This window comes from Cygnus olor, chromosome 4 (genome assembly GCF_009769625.2).
Source record: "Cygnus olor isolate bCygOlo1 chromosome 4, bCygOlo1.pri.v2, whole genome shotgun sequence".
In the NCBI taxonomy this organism is placed as follows: domain Eukaryota; kingdom Metazoa; phylum Chordata; class Aves; order Anseriformes; family Anatidae; genus Cygnus; species Cygnus olor.
The window spans coordinates 58,590,111-58,607,081 of NC_049172.1; the positions used below are offsets into that span (position 1 = coordinate 58,590,111).

Genomic DNA, 16,971 nt, shown 5'->3' on the forward strand with positions numbered 1-16,971 from the left:
TTGGTCCTCAGCCTTCACAACAAACTACATACAGAGAAATGTAATGGCAGTCCTTCCCTTCCCTTCCCTTCCCATTTCTATTCCCACAGACTTTCCATAGACTTCAGGTGCCCATCTTTAAGATGTACGCAATGAGTGACCTCACCAGAAGAAGATGACCATCTCTATCTGTTAATGGTATAGCTTCTTGTAAACCTTCGCAAATAAAGATCTACCACAAACACAGTACTTATTGCAGTTCTTATTGACTTAGAGGAACTTACATACATTTGCCTATATGCATGTAAGACATATTATATTCTAGTTAATCCTTTCACACAAAATATCTTTGGCTTTTTGAAGGGGTATTATAGGAGTAATGAGAGCAATGTTTGCTTTTCCAAAGGAAGACTTCCATTAACGTAGGGACACACAAAGGAGAACTTCAAGGTATTGAATAAATCTCTGAACTTTGGGCTCAGTGCTGGCAGAGAGAGACTTTGAGCAGTGAGGCAGGGAAAAGTAACCAAGGAAGTTAAAAATGAAATCAAAACAAAATATTCCCTGACCTGTTGTTAAGCTGAATTCATGAAACAGGAATTTGAGCATTTCTGGTAAATACACAGCAATACGTCAAGGATATCTGACTCCATCATTAACATTTTTTCCTAATGCAAACTTTGGCTTGTCACTCAAGCCAAAAGAAGTAGTACAAAAACAGAGGCAACCTTCTTGCTGCAAAGGGCGGATGTTGTTAACTATTAAATTGAACAATTCCTCTGCATAGGTAAACACAATTTTATATCTCTAAAACAGACCAATTGATAAACCTCTGGGTACATAGTTTGGTTGCTCTCTAAAGTCTCTTCAAAAGCCAAACTTAAGCCCCAGTCTTGTGCTTATTGATGAGCATAAATTTCCTGGCATAATATGATGTAAATGAGCTGATGATTTGAGTCTTGCTAAGTATCTCTGTCACTCTGTATGAGCATAACCTTAATAATCCATTACTCAGCTAACGCCACTCCTTTAAAATCATTGCAGTATCAATAAAGTGACAATAACACAAAAATGAGACTTCCATAACTTGAAAAATAAGTGTTTGTTTGTTTGAGAAACAAGCATAAATTACTGCTGTGAGAAGACTAGAATTGTTTCTTAATTGTTCTGGAAGGACCTTTTTTTTTTAACCTGAAGGTAACAAATGTCATTTTGCATATATTAAGATTTAAACAGGCTTCTCTGTTACAGATGATGTGTAACCCAACACTTACAGAGTTGTAAAACTGTAACTTTATGCTAATTTCCATAAATTATGTAAAGTCCATTTACAAATATGTTATGTGCTGTCCTTGATCCCCGTGCTATGATCTGATTGGCCTGCTACTTATTTATCAGCTTGGTCTCCAAATGCCTCATAAACTGTTAATGGTTACAGGAAATATGATTTGATTTATGTCTTCTCTCCTTCTAACCTTGAAGTTAGTCTCAACACATGCCACATATGACATTAGTGTTTCATTTCATCGTTGTACAAGTTTAAAAACATCCGTAGAGCTTCTTTATTTGAAAAACGTTATTGAATAAAAGAGGATGAAATACAGGCATTATAATATTCAGAGATATTTTAAAACAGACATTTTGAGTAACTATTGGATGACGTCTCCAGATACTGAAGCTCTTACCGGATGTAATCGGTATGTTTGCAGTTATTCCTTTCACTGGAGCACAGTGTCAGGACTCATGACCGGGACTCTTCCAGCCTAGCTGCACTAAGGGCAGTGGGGCACTGCGACCAAAGCCTGTCTGAGGTGCTCGGGGACCAGCAGTGCCGCTGGTGTGGTAGGAAGGAGCTGTGTCTGAGCTCGCTGTGCCAGGAGGCAGCCCCAGAGGTGCTGCAGAGAACGGGAAAGTCCCTGGTCCTGCAAAGGTGTTTGGTGCACACCCCAACAGCTATGCAGAGGACCGGGAAAAATTCAGCTGCACTTTCTAGATGAAGGCTGAAGGGAATGTGGTATCTTGTGAAACACATGGGTATTTCTCTTAAAGGAATAAATAGGAAGTACACGCATTCAGAGGAATGCAGGAAAATGGGAAAAGAGTGAACTGTTGAGGTTTCCAGTGGAGTTTACGATGTGATTGTATGCACCAAATGTACAAGACTAGACCCAGTCCCCTTCTCTCTGCTTTTACTCACAGAAGTAGTTCATGTAAGTGTTGTTACTAGCTGCAGCTGCTCTTTCATGTCTATGATGCATCTCATGCACTTACCTGCAAAAACGAAGCACTCCTGCACAGTAGGAAATGATGCAGATTAACAGCGACGACAGCAAAGGGTAGCATGGGGCAGAAGATACAGCTCACGCAAACCACTTATTTGTAACCAAGCATGTTATTACATCTGTTCTATTGATTTCCTGATGTTTACTCAGTAGAGGCACTGTTTCTTGTTGCATTAATCCCACCCCTTTCTAATAGGTGTAGTATTCACTACATAGACAGATTCAGCTAGCATTTGGCACTCTGAGGATTAAAACAGCCCATAAATGGTATTTAATGCAAAGCCAGCATGATCTGTTGAGGAGGCATACAGAACAGTTTCCAGCATCTCTGATGTATTCTGTAAAGAAAATACATACGGCTAAATGTGTCTGATACTAATATAATAATATCTGATGTCTGTAGAGTGCACTTCACATTAAAGGGAATTAATCTGCTACAGCATGCTGAAGATGGAAGATTAAGAGAGATACAACTGGCTGAGAGAAACTCCCGATGAAGGACAAGTTAATGCTACCTGTGGCAGATGTCACACCATACGTGACATACCAACACTTCCCCACTTCCCTATTTTGCAATCTTAAACTTTCTAGATTTTGGATGGTCCTGAGTTTAAAATTGTTTTTTGAAGGGGAGTCCAGGGAAACATCCATCTTAAACAACCATTTCTGAGAACTGCCTGTGCTTGAAAGCGCTTTCTTGAAAGAAGTGGCTTAGTGCCAGCTCTGTCCACGCTGGTAAGCACAGGAACATTCAGGTGGCCAATGTGAGAAAGCTGAAAAAAATTCTACTGAGCTGTTCAAAATGTGCCACCTCTCGGCCAGGTGACAGCATCACGTAGCATCGACCCATGGAGCAGCTCCCTCTGACTTTGGGGTAGGTCAAGGCTGCCCACTGCACCCCAGCTTGCACTACTGCCATTGGAAACAACGTATGGGGCTTAACCAAGATCTAAGAAAATGGTGGAAATCTTCCTGCCATAGCCACGGGCCTTGCTTTGATGCTCTGCTGTCAGCTGGACCATGCACACCACCGTCAGTGCATCTCCTCACCAAACACCTTCCTCCTCCTGCTCCCAACCCCGTGACACCCCATCCCAGCTCTGCCTGACCACAGCAACCCACAGCGCTCTGCTTCTGGAGGAAGAGCTGACACCATTACAGCCAGGAGCAGACAGACCTCGACTGACGCCCTAAAATCACCGACACAAGCCCCAGCACAGGGCTTGGGACCAGTGCGTCCCGTCCCCTCCGCAGATACTGCCTCCTGCAGCGGGACGCACGGCAAGCACCCGCAATGGGACCACCCTCTGAGAACCACCAGGGGATTCACACCTCGGCAATGAGGAAGAGCTGGCAGGGCTGGGGAACGGCACAATAGCCCCATTAAGCCCCATAAATGCGCATCTGACAGTTTGACAGTTATTCGCAAGGTCGTGCCTGCACCGAGGGAGGGAAGGAGGACGATGGCCCGTGTGTTTCCAGGAAGGTTGCAGCTGTTAATGTGTAAGCTGCTCCTCACCCACGGCCAGCAGTAGGTCCAGCTGTGCTGCGATTTGTCGCCACACACACAGAGCTGTTGGTCAGCAGCTCTAGCAGTCAGGGAGAGACGTGCAGAGCTCATCCTCCACCAAAGTGTTTACAGCTTGCCAGAAGGAAAGACAGTTCTCAGATTTGGAGATGCAGAGATGCAGACGTGCTGCTGCTTTGTCTGTTCCATAGCTCCCGGTGATATAGCAAAGCCACTCACAGATAAGAAAATGCATAGTTTATTTGTGGGCTTTGCATCGCAGGGATTGCTAGAAATGTTTGCGAGATACAGCTCCACTTTTTCTTTATTTTTTTTCTCTTGTTTTAGGACAGTCTGGATGCTAAGGCCCTTTCTGCCACAGCATTAACTCTGTCAGATGGGAACAAGCCTCAGTAAAGGAATGTTAGCCTTGGCTAGGTATTCATAGTTAAATTTTAATTTAACCTGTGGCGTTAGAGCTACAGAGGAGTTGCTAGCGGTTGGAAGATGCTTCTGCCAGTGCTACGGGAGGACAGCACATAGCAATTATTGTCTCGATAAGCTACTCCACCTAGACTTCTCCAGCTAATGCAAATAGTTTACTGCTGATATTCTTGCCATCCACCCTTTCTGCACTTTATATCTTCATGTTTAGACTGATTCATAGTACTATAGTCCTCTTTTTTTTTTTGGTATGACACACTGAACCCTGTCAATACTGACTGACATATGTCAATCAGATAGCTCTTCATCTGTGTCCCACTTTTCCTCCAGATTGAAAGATTTTTCTTTCCTTTTTGAGAATATACTCAACATTTCACAAGAAGCCAGATAAGGAATTCATCAGGCCTAGAAGATAAATGTTTTCTGTTTTGTTTTGTTTCCAAAAAGTTGTGGTTCAGCACAACTACCTCCATTTGACTTCCTTTTCTATCACCTACTATATGTTAATAATTCTTACCCTATAAATTGTTCTGAAACCTTGTACCATGAGATATCTGTATTGGTTTGATCACGGTTTTGTTCCTTCTTACAAGGAAAACGTACTACTTTTGCTATTCCCAGTCATGTTATAGCCCTCTTGGACCAAGTTATTTGACCCAGTTCCCCATGCCCATTTTTCAGACTGTTCACAAGTAACCAGGCTTCCCAGTGCATTTCAGCTCTTGCTTCCATTTTGGATATGGTCGACATATTCCCATGTCTCCAACCCCAGTAGCTACCCTGCATTTTACTCTCTGAAGAATACTTTCCTGTTTTCCTCCTCAGATATGCAGCTAACCTTGCGAACAACAGGAGACACAGATACCCACATAGCCAAATTTCTTTTAGTGACAAAGAAAGTAAGAAACCATCTGAGCAATATTCAACAAACACACTTACCTACGGAATATCCTCCCTGTGCTTAGGTGCGTAAGTAAAGACTAGATTAACTGCTGTTTAAAGATAAAACACACACCTGTCATTCCCACAGACAGGAAAGGGTTGTACAGAGGATTCCTTCTGCTTTACACTTGTGAGAGAAGCTTTTTGAGGTCTAGGCTTTTGAGCATAATTTCATTTTTTAAAATTCCTTTCTTGTATTCTCTTTCATTAGGTAGATCTTGGAAGTAAGAATTGCCTTGCAGAGCATTGCATCACCTCAGCTGCTGTTAAACCAAATAACAACACATAAGACCACACCGTGTCTAGGATTGCATGTGGAATATGTGAACTTGCTAGAAACTCTTATTTTCCAAATATAGTTGCACACAAAGCGCTGTGCCAAAAATGCGTGAGAAACAAAATGGGGGACGCTTTCGGTCATTACAGTAAATAATACTTTCCTGCCTGACAGCAGAGAAATTTTATTTAGTGTGTCATGCAGTGCAGCTGGCGCAGCCTTCATCTGGTGCCAAGTCACATAGCTCGTGCCTCTGAGAAGTACCTGCTCAGTTCGATACTGCTGCCCACAGCCAAAGGCACGGGCAAACAGGGCCAGCTCGGGATAGGAGCTAAACTTGAAGTGGTAGGTCCAGGACAGAGAAAGCCTCTGAGGAGCAGAGAACCGCTCCACAGCCTTTGAGTACAAAAACAGAAACCATAAAAACTCACAGGAAATTTCTCACTCCTTTCCTGGGAACTTGGTCATGCTTGCTGGTGCAATTTGAGCCTTGCCCAATACAGAAACCACTGCACAGGAGAACCAGCAGGACGGATCTCAGGGACCCTGGAGAAGGAGGTGGCCACTCTACCAACCTCCACCTTTAAGCCCTTTCAATTAATTTTGTTTCTCTTACAGTTGATTCAAAACACTTTCTACAATTTATTTATATTTTGTAGAAGGCCAGCACAGTAAACACTGACGTGTGTTCAATAATATTTTGCATAAGAATAATCAGGAATTTGGAAGTGAAATCGGAAAAGACGATGCTCTCCATGAAGCTCAGTGGAATAACGTAATACTCCAGTGTCTCACTGGCCATCTATTCAGTCTTCTGTGCATTTCAAGAGAAATTGGAGCGGATCACCCAACCTGCCTTTCTGAAGCATTGCCTAAAACCCGAAGGAGATGGAAAAGGAGGTTAGAGGTGGAGGTGTTCAAGACATTTCAACTCTTAGGGAATGCTGATTTGTCAAAACTCTTTGTGATTCATGCATTTTTTAATGATAAAACTTCTGAAGGAAAGATTTCTTGGACTGGAAATTGGACTGATGTTCAAACAGGAGGAAAGGTTTGTGGGATGTGAGCCCAGAGGTTTCGTTCATGAGTAACTCCCAGTAAGGCTTGACTGTACATCCTCTTCTAACCACAGCTATTCCATGCAAATGTCTGGGGGCAGTGTCATTTGAATAGCAATTGCTGGGGACAAGAGCTACTTGAGCTCATTTTCATGTAAAAAGATCAAGAGTAGATAACCTGAGCAACTTAGTCAGCAGAGCTAGCTTTGGAGCAGAGATGGCCACCTGGCAGGGGCTTGAAGACACCACCTCATTTAGCCCACGTAGTTATCCTTCATACAAAGAGAAACAATCAAAAATGTCAATAGCAATCAGCATATCAAGTTTTCCATGTTTATCACCAAATGAAACGTAAGATTAGAAATGTGTGTCTTTCTCCTAATGGTCACAAAAGAGAGAAAACATTTGCCTTTGTATAGTTGCCCATATCAGATGCGTATCATTCTCAGATGTAAAAAAGAATTGAGGGCCCGTGCGTGAAAGTAATTTGTATCCTAATAACACCAAGCCACAGTGAAGCTCAGGAAATCAAAGAAATCTTTTACAAGCAAACAAAACACAAAGGTCATCAAATACAAAAGTTTGAAAGTTCAAAAAAGGGAAGGAGGAAGAAATAAAAGATAATGGGTATAGACAATAAATGAAGCACCACATGAGGAATGTAGTTAAATAAAAAGCTCTGCCAGAATCTTAACATAACATGCTTTATAAGGAAAGTATAAAACAGTTTCCAACTTTGATAATTTCCTTAAACATGTCTCTTCTACTAACTCGTAGGAGCAATTTGAGGACAACACATACATATTCCAGGTACCTTAGCAAACTCTGAAATAATTCCACCTTTCTTTGATCATTAATTCATGTTAAAAGTCCTTCTTCTCAACACTACCGCTTTTACATTCATTTGATGCAGATGTTGAAATCTGATTAAATCTAACAGTGACTGTTTACAAGAATACCGAGGAATTGCCAAGAAGAGGTAAAAGCACTTATGGACATGATGAATATCATCAAAGAACTCAAAGAAAGATCTGTGTGTTTAATGACGTTATTGCAAGCTGGCATTTCTGGTGATACAGACAGACAAGAAAGTACACGATCTCGATGGTGCTGAGGTTAACTGTCTCCATTTGGAAAAATACAGCTTCTGTGTAAATCCCCTATTCCCACTGAAGAAGAAAAAGATCCTTCAGTATCCTGTATTCAACCAAATACTTTGCATTGAAACAAAGTAAAATCAATTCCTGTAAATATGATAAATGTAGAGCTGAAGAGAGAAAGAGGGCAAGTTTTCAGCAGATTCTTTCAATACTCCTACTAGCTTCATAGAATCATAGAATGGTTTCGGTTGGAAGGGACCTTAAAGATCACCAGTTCCAACCCCCTGCCATGGGCAGGGACACCCCCCACCAGACCAGGTTGCTCAAAGCCCCATCCAGCTTGGCCTTGAGCACCTCCAGGGATGCGGCATCCACAGCTTCTCTGGGCAGCCTGTGCCAGTGCCTCACCACCCTCTGAGTGAAGAATTTATTCCGAGTATCTAATCCAAATCTACCCTTTTTTAAATTTAAAATCACTACTCCTTGCCCTATTACTATTCTTCCTGACAAAGAGTCTCTCTCCTGCTTTCCAGTAGGCCCCTTTTAGGTACTGGAAGGTCACTCTCTGGGGAGACCTTTTATGTGGAAGCACACGTTGACCATCCACTTTAAAACTAGGATTTTAATTGTAAGATATAGCTACTGACCTGTAATTAATTTCCACCACTTCAGTTTGCCTTCCATATTTCTAGATGACCTAGTGACAGAGGTGATAAGTTATGTTGTCATATTTCTCTTCAGCTGGTTCCTTGTTCTCATCCTTTCCCTTATTCTCCCAAGTGTAAAGACCCTCTGGCCACCAGAGCAACAGCAAGATTCATTTCTGGAAAAATGTGGACACCTCCAAAAGCCATTTCATTCCCCTACATAAAACACTTTATCTAAAATAGATTCATCTGCCTTCTGTTAACTGTAGACACCCTGGAAACCTAGTCTCTTGACTCTCACTGAGTATAAACTCAATGAAATTAAAACTACCGTAATAGTCACCATCTTGTTGAATGAAAAAATAAAAGGCTGAAAAAGGAATGGGGAGATTTTTAACATTATGTATAACTTTCTATGAGAAAAGAGTCACCAGATTTTGTTCTACTGCCACATCTGCCAATGCCTTGCAAAATTCTAACAAATACCCGACATTTCTATTTCACTTACCTCCACACAATGACTCTTGCTTTTAACATACAGATAAGGAAGCTATAAAAACCCTGAGCATTACACAAAAGTGCTAGAAGCGGCACTTCAGAGGAATTCATAACCACCATTCTCTCATAACTGGTAATTGAGAGAGGTACTGAAATAGTGAGATTTATCCTCACAGGGTTACTCTTGGGAGCTTCCAGTCAATCACAATCAATGGAGAGAGACCTGCTCTTTCAGAATGTGTTCAGTGGTACTTACCGCAGTACCATTGCGGAAAAGCTTTTTTTCTCTGCTAATGGAAAATGCAGTCCACAAACATTTGCTCAATTGAATTTTTTCTCTAAACTCATTTTCTGAACTAATTCAGTATACTGTGATCCCAGCTGACTGATGGGTTACGTCAGAGAAATAACCTTGGCATTTTGATTTCCCAGAAGGCAGTGATAAGTAACTTTCCTGTCCCTTGGACTAGGCTGAAGGACTGGATGACTTCAGATATCAGTTGTGAGGTTCTTCCCTAGGATAGGTCTTCCTGAGAGAAGAGGAGGAACCAGAACCAAAACCATGCTCAGAGCAGCGGGGTAAGGCCAGAAGACAGGAGAAGCAAAGCCCTATGATTATTAAGGGACTGTCCTTCAAGAAGGAGAAGAGAAGTGGGAAAAAACCACCATGTTTCCGGTTATGATGTAGGCTGGACCAGAGTCTGAGCCTGCTGTCTATCAGTGATCTCTACAGAGACCTGAGATATACATGTGGATATGGAGTCAGTATTGGGTTTGTTGACCTACTGCCAAACCAGCTCCAGATCTGAAACGGTGCACCTGCCTGATCCAAGTAGAGCTGCAGAGGACATTTTAACTAGTGCAGAGATAGTGCCCACCTAAAGCAGCAATCATCTTTGGAGGCCCTTGCGCTACAGCCATGTTACTGCACTGTACCACGGTCACCTCGCTTTGAGAGTTCAGCTATGACGATGCACAATGCTTTGCAAACATCAGCAGTTGTCACAGGCATGAAGAAAGATTGGGTGTTGACTTTTGAATTACACAGTTCAGAAAAGAAATGCCATGGGATACTTAAACATAGTAAATACTTGGGAACTCTAATTTATGTCTAACTCACAAGAGGGAAACAAATAACAGTGCCCCAAACCTAATGGCATGCAAAGCACGACAAAGGAGACGTTCCCCGTTGCTCAACTGTTGATTGTACATACTAGAGAAACCTCAGCTTTGCCTCTGGTGACAAACAGCTTGTAAGGTATGAGGAGATTACAAGCCAATGCTCTGTAGTTGCAAACCAACAACAACAACAACAAAAAGGCTGAATTAGATGTTCCCTATTGACAAAAGAATGCCATGCTGAAAAACAAGTGTAAATCCATAAAAAATAAAACGTGGTGCAGAAGTATTATAGAAGTTGTTCTTTCCCTCTGAAGTAACTGTGGATTTCTTTCATGTGCAGCTAAAATCCAAAACCAAGCCAAACCTAAGCAACATTGCACGACTTTAAACAAATAAGAGGAAGACTGGGTTTAAAGTAAAGACACCCTAAAATACTTGAGTCTTGTGTAACTCCACCATTTCCATCTTTCCTCAGCAGTGGGACTTCTAAGATTAAATACTAAATTTTTAAAAATGTGTATACCAGACTCATGACATAGAAACCTCCTATTTGATATAAGGAATAGTCCAGTTTCACCCCTTCTATCAGTTCAAGTCTGTAGCTTGGATTTTCTATAGTGTATTTCTGGAATTTATAAAAGATGCCAAGAGAGGCTGCATCAGCATTGTGCTCTCAGGGGATATGCCTACAGCTCTGGATCTGTGTGCAAGCTGCAAACTTGTTTTGTACTTCACTACTGTTAGAATTCAGCATGCACTCTAAAACAATTTCAGTTGTTCTAGAAGAAACATTAAGACTTTAAATAGATGCTTTTACCAACTTTGCACACAGTGCTGATTAAGAAATAGTGATGTATGCAGACCCGGATATGACAACTTGTTGCTGTACCTGTAAGCCTATAAAGCTGTATAGTGATGCAATGCAACACACAATCCTAAATACATATCTTTATTTATGTCTATTTATTCACATTAAAAAAAAATCTGATTATTCATTTCTATTTAGATTTGTGTAACATTCAAAACTACACTGACATTGTACTACACCCAATTGCCAAAATCAGAAACAAGCCCTCCTATGTCAGTGAAAAGAGTTGTATGGAAGGGGCGTTGCCTCTGGATGAGCAAGTGTTGGCCAATGTTTGTGAATCAAACACAAAGATAAGACTCTTCTACATCCACAAAAGTGGAAAGGAAGTAAGCAGGTGTTATATATTTGTGGCATTCTCTGTTAATACTAATTGATGCCAGATCCCTTTTTTTCTCCATCCAAATTAATTCTATTAAAATTTCATCCTGCTTATATTTTTCAGGATTCCTGACTTCCACAGAATCAGTCTTATATCTAAAGCAAGCAGGACTGTAAGAAAAATTGCTTCTTGAGATTACAGTGAAAGTGCCAAGGAGCACATCGTGTTGAAGAGCAGTGCATCTCAAGCTCCTTACTTGCCCCCACAAAATGCTGAAACAGAGCAGGGGTACACCTGAGGGAACATAATTCAAAAGGAGTAAGTGGCACAGCCACATCAGTGCTAAGCAGTGTCCGAACTACAAGTTCTTACGTGACAGGGTGCAGCATTTCTCTAATGCAACCACTTTGATTTTGGATCCAAGCGTTCAGTTCTGTGTAAAGACACTGCTTTTGAACAGACAAGCTTGGCATTGGCATTACTTCAAGTCCTTCTTGCACATTCTTCCTGTGGCTGGTGCTGACCTGTCCTCTCTGAATGAGCCCAAATTCCACTGTTATCTAATGAGTCTACTTTCTACATTCCCAAGGACTTCATTTTATTGTGACCACAACTGTCAAGTTACAGGTACACATGAGGGATCACAACATCCCACATTTCAGGGTACCTCTTCAGCATCCCTTCGTCCCATAGCTGTTTGTATGGTGGGTCAACAGCAATCTTCATTTCTCTGAGCATAATAAAATATTGTAATAGAATTGTATAACAACAATAATGTACACATTTCTCAGTAAAAATAGTTCAATTTCAAAACAAAAAGCTAGCTTTATAAGTAGAGACTTGCAAGGGATTGCAAGCTGTGAGGTGCAGCTCCCCACACCACAGCCTGTACTGCAGACTACAGAGGCAGCAGCACTCCAGTCACACTTTGCAGCTCTGCAGTTTCCAGAAGAACACATAGGATGCTCATAGATAGATATTTTTTCCTGATAAGAGGCTTAATCTTTGGGAAATTGGTGATGCTAACTACTAAAGCCTAAGCTCCATAGTGCTGGTTCTACAATCCTCTCGCTCACCACTCCAGTCATCCTGCAGGAAATCATCTGGTCTCACAGGATCATGTATTTTGCACCAACCAGAGATGTGAAGAAATGTTCTGCAAATATTTTTCATCTTTGTTAGTTCAAAGTACTGCATTTGCTTACACTGCAGCATAAAGCCCCTGTAGAACCATCCCTCTCCTCTTCTACGGCCCTGTAGCCCTGCTATGCACTTGTTAAGCTTTTCACCATATGTAGATAATACATTTTTCATCACTTATAACACTTATGTTCTGAGGGTTTTACTAGGAGCTACTTATTTTGCTCTTACTTGTATTTTATCCTCTGTAATGAAAGCCTAGGAGTCAACAAAGCAGGTTGAGCTGAAATACTGATGCAAATAAATAATTAGAAAAGTGATGTTAATGGTTAATGAAGTGCCCCATTTCACAGAATGGGAGAATAACATGAAAGAGGTCTACCAGAATGCCTTTTTTTTTTTTCTTCAAACAGTTTTTTCTTTTACATTTTGCAGTATTAGAATGCCTAAATGCCTCTCCAGCTGGTGTGGCAATGAACCACAGATGAAGGTAGACAAAGAAGCTGAGAAGTCTAGATTTTTCTAGTTTCTAAAAATGTCAAATTTTGCAGGCGAAGCCTCTCTTGAACATTTAACATTGCTTCATTCCCATGAAGCATCAGGGAAGACAGCTTTATGATCCAATAAAAAAGAAGTCAAGTGGTTTGTTTGAAAAGCTCTTTAGCCTTTCAGATAGAGTCAGCTTAGCTGTGAACCTATCTGTCAAAGTTTCATTTGATCAAAAATAAAAAAATCCAAATCCAAAAGCTAAACACTGACCAAACCTGAAGACTCGCATCCTCAGAGTTCCCAGATTTTCTCTTAGTTTTCTTTACCTTTGTAGTCATGATTCTTTGTTACTATCTTTAGCACCAGCTTCTCTAAGCATTAACAAAACAAGCAGAGTCACATTCCTGGAACTAAAGGAAAGTCAGCTAGACAATAGGGCACCCCAACCTAGCTGGAAGAAGACTATGCACCATGAAAAAAGTAAATTCAAGTAAATAAATAATACCCCCTGTGAAGCTTGCAAGTACCATGCTTTGACCAGACATGTGCAGGCACAAGCTGGAATATAATAGGACCCGGCTATCTTGATTCCAGGGCCACCGATCAAAAGGTGTGTTTCCCAACCAGCAACGCAGGCTCACCACCCACTGACTTCTCAGGAAAGAGCTGAACCTTCCCCATTTGCAACCAGCACGAAAACAATATCCAAAGAGGTGGCTCTGGATGGAACAGCCTTTGCACGAGACTTCTTCTGGAACAATAACAAACGAAAGGCCAAGTTTTAAGGCTGCATAACACTCAGAACTGCAGGTATCCACAAGGCTGACCCATTTATCACTGTGAGCTCAGAGTCTTTAAAGAAAGCCTTGTTTTGGAGACATTGTCTCTGAAACCTGAGTGAATACAAACAGGTCAGTACTGGTTGGTACAGCACACATTGCAGGTGAGAGGGGCAGGCAAAAAGCTGGATTTTTGTGTCCACGCTCACAGTAGGTAGCACCTTTCTCACTTCAGCAGTCCCATTTAAATGAGCCAGCCCATAGAAAAGTTTTCTCAATATAAATATAGGATTCTAACCAACCTACTTTCCATTTACACATCTGGGATTGCTTCAGAAAGGCAAGAGGAAAGCTTCTCCTAATAACTCAGAGCCAGAACATGCAAAGCACTTTTAGGCAATTTGTCCCTGGCTAAAGAAAGAAACAATGGCACTGGCATAAGTTTGCTAATAGGCTGGAAACTCCTATCCACTCTGCTTTCCCCTGCAAGCCAGAGATTGCAGCTGCCATATCTTGTTCCTTAATTGTGATGCTTCATTTTCATTGTTTCAGTACCTGAGAACATGCACCATATCCTTGCAGGACATTCGAGGAAAAGAAGAGCTCTATAAAAGCAACAACTCAGGAAAGCTTCCCACACACAGCGAGGGGAGTGTTATTATTTATTATCTCCTCTGAGTTATGCACGTGCAGTTTCAGAGTTTACCAACTGACTGTACATCAAACCCACAACTTTAGTGGGTTGAAGCCTACAGAAAATCTGGCTTACAGAAAATACTTAGCCTTGGTTTGAAGAGAACTGATGAAGGCAAAGTCAGTACCCCCCTGAATTAACTGTTTCCAATATAAACAATACTCACAGTTTAAAAAAAAAATTTGTGGACTGTATTCCAAGTCTCTCTCTGTCCACCCTTAATATCTGAAATATTTTTCTTAAGGTAATGAAATTAAATACTTGGTACTATTCAGATCCTAGCTTGAGCACACTGCCAATCTGCCAAACTGAGTAATTTGCACAGAAATTTTAAAAACATACATTTTTAAGTACAGAGGAAGTACTTTTTCCAAGTTTTTTTTTATATAACTTTAGAACTGAATGCCATAGGCAAATCCAAGCACAAGTCCATTCTTCATTTTCTGAATTCAACCTAGCATGTTTATAGTTAAAAGAAAAAATTAAAAGGATTTAAAATTGCTAATAAATATTCACAGATAAGAAATATAAGTTAGACCATAATATGGAAAAAAAAAAAACATTGCAAAAAAAATAATTTCTACCTCTATTTGGTGTATTCTATGGTTTCTCCTGTGTTATACTCACTTTGTACACTCCTACTGCCAGACATTTTCCACGTAAAGTAAAATTGTAATTAATATCGGTCGTGCATTTCCATTAAAGACTATGACAGCAATGGATGAAAACTGGCATGTGTACTAACACACTTTTTCCATAGCTGGTAAAATTTTAATTCATCCCCACCATGTACCTACATTGAAACTGCCTCATTTGGGACCGACTGACACCAGCTATGCTGCCAATTGGTCAGTGGACTCATTTCCAAATGAACAAACAGCCAAATCACACAAACTTTATTCACATTCATTCCCGTCCAGCATCCCTCAACTATAACATCACCAGAGATGCTCTGAAAACCTACAAGATTCTTTGCCCAGAAAAGCAGTGCCTTCCAGAGACAGCAGGTCAACAGCACAGCCATGGAGATAGGGCAGTCTCTCTGCCCAGTAAGACTGTGGGACTCCACAGATAACAATCAGGCATCTTTTCATTACCTTTGTTCTTTATATAAACGTTCTTTATATACTTATGGAAATAAGAACACAGTTAAACTTAGCAACAGCCAGTTTTGGAAGTTTTGGAAGCGTTTTGGAAGGCTGCCTGCTCTAGATGCATGACAAGTTTCTCAGACCTGCTGCTGTGACATCCGTACTTACTAAACAAAAGGATACTGGGCCGCGCCCTTTTTCGCACCAGGTGACATTCAGATATAACGCAATCTGTGATTTCATTAAACCTGTCTTGCCAAAGTTTGCAATGATCTCAGCCTTAGTGCTGCATCCTCACCTTCCTTCCTTCGACACAGGAGCTCACACTCTTCCGCTTAGTGTTGCCTTCTTTTTCCTTCACTGTCAGCCTTCTGCTTTTCTTTTACTTCTCTCACAGTTCTCAAAGGAGTTTTGCCTTTCCAAGTCCTCTTCCAGTCTCTTCCACTTTCTATTAGCGCCCTGTAGGTCTTTGACCTCGGTTTCTTTCTCTCCACCTTCAAAAATTCCTCCTAGAATCCCAAGTGCAAACACAAGTTACAGCTACTGTTTCTGTGCCACTGAAGTGTTAAAGGTAGAGAATGTCTTATGACTTATTAAAAAAAATTAGATTCATTAGCAAAATAAAAATAGCAATTTGTGTTAGAAAGCTTCTCAAATGTTTGGAGTGACTGGTTGTATATACAACTTCCCTAAGATTTTACATACAGAATACAAAAATTAATAAAAATAAAAATCCAGAGCTACTACAGAGTGGAATTCATTCATGTTCATTCTTACAAGATGCACTTCAATTTGGGGCAAAGCCTGACTTGTTAGCATATTACTTGAGAAAGTGCACATTATATAATAGAGACTCGTACTCGTAAACAGGAAGCAGCACAATTTTGTGAGTGCAGGCTTATGTGGCTAAATTTTGTCTTCTTACTACTTAGCTACAGACTTTTCACATTTTCAGCTAATTCCTCAAGACACACACACATGGGTAGCCTACAGAGGTAACTGCAGGGTGTTAGGCTTTGAGTGCTATGAGCACGGAAACAGAAACCACTCGCTATCATGAGAAATCCTAGCTATGAGTAATGAGTAATCCTACTGAAACAGGTATCAAAATCTCCACTGAAAACACCAGCCAGCCTTTCATCTCCTTGTTTAAAACCAATTTAGTCTATTTTTGAAGACAAAAAGTTACCACAAGCACTCCTAAGGAGAGCAGAACAACATGAAAGCACTTAAAGATACCAGCAATAAGTCGCAGCAATGGGTTTTGTACATAAAGTCATCTGAGCTGGTTCCATCTCAGCACAGCTCTGGACTCCAGCACTGAAAAACACATATCAGCCCAAAACAGCCAGTGCAACACCAGGTGAAACCTGTGCTGGAGCTAGGACCAGGGAAGCCTGGTTTCCTGTGCCCCTGGGGGCCTTGGTGGCACTGCCCACCACCACGGCAGGGAGAACCATGTAACCCGAATAAAGATGTGTGGAAAAAAACAGATTGGAAGAGGAAACAGATGAGAGTCTGGCAAGAACCGATTATCTAATAGAGAGGAGATGCAGTCATAGCTGGTCACAGATAGATAGTGAGATTAGGGTCTCGAAATCAATGAGTGTTCTAGGATGAGTAAGAAGGGAGCCAGATCTGAGGAGGAGTACTGGTAACTCCAGTAAGGAGTGGGAGACAGCCAGGGAAGGAAGCTCTGAGTGGAGAAGGAGACTGTAAAGGAATTCTGCCT

At 41.1% G+C, this 16,971-nt stretch overlaps 1 protein-coding gene across 1 annotated transcript in view; it reads right to left on the reverse strand.

Annotated features, from left to right (window-relative positions):
• SLC34A2 (solute carrier family 34 member 2) overlaps window positions 1-15,743 on the reverse strand; it is a 42,689-nt gene extending 26,946 nt beyond the window's left edge. The window contains exon 1 of the mRNA XM_040556837.1: window positions 15,538-15,743. The gene's annotated coding sequence lies outside the window, so the exon portion shown is untranslated. The remainder of the gene's footprint in view (window positions 1-15,537) is intronic.
• Window positions 15,744-16,971: the final 1,228 nt, after the last annotated feature.